The sequence below is a fragment of the Pteropus vampyrus genome, unplaced genomic scaffold (genome assembly GCF_000151845.1).
Source record: "Pteropus vampyrus isolate Shadow unplaced genomic scaffold, Pvam_2.0 Scaffold33, whole genome shotgun sequence".
Classification (NCBI taxonomy): domain Eukaryota; kingdom Metazoa; phylum Chordata; class Mammalia; order Chiroptera; family Pteropodidae; genus Pteropus; species Pteropus vampyrus.
In genome coordinates, this window is record NW_011888814.1 from 6277718 (window position 1) to 6280599 (window position 2882).

Here is a 2882-nt window from a genome sequence, read left to right on the forward strand (position 1 = left end):
CCAAAAATCACCTCCTATGTTAAAAAATAATACAACAACAAAACTCTTAGCAAACTTGGAATGCAAGAGAATCTCCTCAATATGATAATGGATATCTATTAAAAAAAAAAACTATAGTAAACAGCCCTAATATTAAAATATTAAATAGTTTTCTCCTAAGTTTAAGGACATGGCAAGGATGTCTGCTCTTGCCAATTCTATTTTACTTTTTTCTACAGGTTTTTGCCATATGGTAATATAAAGAAATTAAACTATAATTATTAGAAAACAAGAGACAACTCTTACTTCACAGAAGATATTATCATTAATGTTTAACATAAAAATTTTCTGCAAACAAACTAAAATGTAGAAGGGAGTTTAATAAGGTTACAAGATAGATAGTCACTATAGAGCAAACTATTTTATTTCTATGTAATTATAGTAAAATTTGCCCAAAAAAATTTTAAAATGTAATATAGCATAAAAAAATCAGATATCTAAGAATAAACTTAAAAAAAATGTAAAATGCCTCTAGTTTGGAAACTGCAAATCATTATTGAGAGAAATTAATGAAGATCTAAATAAAGATATATCATGTTCACAAATGGGAAGAATTAATATTTTTAAGATAGCTATTCTCTCAAGTTTATATGTAGATGCCAGCCAATAATTTTGAAGAAATAGATAATTCTTAAATTTATGTGAAAGTAATGAGGATATAGAACATCTAAATCAGTCTTTTATAAAAAACAAAGTTAAAGGATTCAGTTCCTTGATTTTGAGAATTATTATAAAGCTACAGAAATAAGAGAGTGTGATATTGGTATAAGGAGTTAAGTACACGTAACTAGAGTGTTCAGAAAACCTCCCTCACTTACTCAACCAACTTTGACAAAGAGGCTAAGTCAATTTAATGGAGAAAAAATAATCTTTAAAACAAATGTTGAAATAATAATCCATTCATATTAGATATAAGTGAAGCTCATTTATTCATAACCCTCCAAAAAAAGGAAAAATACTTATATTCATAAAGCTTTTAGAGGTAAACATAGGAGTATATTTTCATTGACAGAAAAGAAAAATCACAACTTATAAAACAAAATAAAAAAATTAGTCAACAACAAAATTTATATATTCAGTGAAAGAAACTATTCATAAAATGAATAGGCAAGCCAGATGCTGGGGATCATATATCACAACACATATTTCTGACTAAAAGCATTTGTCCAAAATATATAATAAATCTTATATAAATCAATGGAAAATTATTAACAACTGAAATGGATAAAAGATATGGTACATACTTCACAAGTCAATATATGCAAATGGCCTATAAGCACATAAAAAGATATTCAACATAAATAGTCAATATGCACATCTAAATTAAGTCCATGATGAAATATCACTTTATACCCAACAAAATGACTGAATCAAAAAATAAGACACAACAAAATGTTAAGGATCCTCTCATCTTTCTGTTGCTGTTTGAAGTATAAAATTCTTTAATCAGCTTTGGAGAACTGCTGAGCAATGTCTTATAAATTAAACATATATTACTATTTAACACAGTAATTTCATTCTTAGGTTCTTATGTAAAAGAAATTAAAAATATATGCTCAAATGGACTTATACAAGAATATATAAACCTTCTTTATAATTTACATATACAGGAATAATCCAATGCCCAATTCCAGAACAGATAAATAAATCATAGACTATATCAATCTAATGAAATACTATTAACCAAGGAAAAACAAACAAACAGTAAAAAGATATGCAAACAATTTCATACATACGAAAATGTAGAACATCATAAATGAATCTCAAATCGATTTACACAGTATAATGAATTAGTCTAAAAAAATTTATGATGAAGGAAAAAAGCCAGACAAAAATGAGTACATATTGTATGAATCCAGAGTCAAAATTAATTTATAGTGGTTGAAATCAGATAATGGCATAGGGGGAGAAATTGACTAGAAAGAGGGCACAGGGAAACTTTCCATGGGAGGAGAATGGAAATATACCCAAACTTGTTTTGGGTGACGGTCTCATTGGTCTTTTAATACTAATCTAAATGACTACTTAAAATCTGTGCATTGCTTTCAACAATAATTGAGAAGCAAGACTTGAATTTCTAAATACACAGAAGCTGTAACAAAATAAGTATCTATACAGTTAATAGGAAAATTCCACTCTGCTTGGTCACTGCTTATTTGTTGGGCGGAACGTTAACAAAAATAACAAAACATCTGCTTAGAATATCAGTTTTCTTATCTGATGTAGTACAACAAATACTTGCCACTGGGTACTGAAATGATTTTTTTGAATAAAAAACAATAATAAAAGTTTCTCCACTGATTTGCCCCTGAAGCAATTTGTAAAATATTTCTCGACATATTTATTTGTTGTTTAAACTGTTTATAAAGTAAATGTATTTTATATTTTGCTAAATTTATAAGGCTAGTTAATCTCATAAATCAATGAAGATTTTTTTTCCCAAATAGTAACTAAGAGGATGTGGAAAATGAAACTACCCTGGTTATTAATTGTGCTGCAATGTGCTTTTCCCAACAGGGTGTTTCTTTTGAGTAGCACTCTACCATCTGCAACCCGTAGGCAATAAATTGGAGATGGATGTAACAGCAGTTTGAAACCAGGACTTTTCACACTGTGAAGTGTTATTATTTTTTCCAGTATTCTGGTGTTTATGTGGTAAGTCTGCATATCCATAATGCCTTAGTATTCGTTATTAGACCTCAGTCCTGCTGCTTGAAATCATAAGGAACCAAAACCTGGAGTTCCTCTTAAAGTTGCACACCAAACTATTGTACTGATAAGTAGCTTGGTGGTTTTAAACTTTGGCCATCTGTTATAATCAGCTAAGGTTTAAAAAAAGAAGA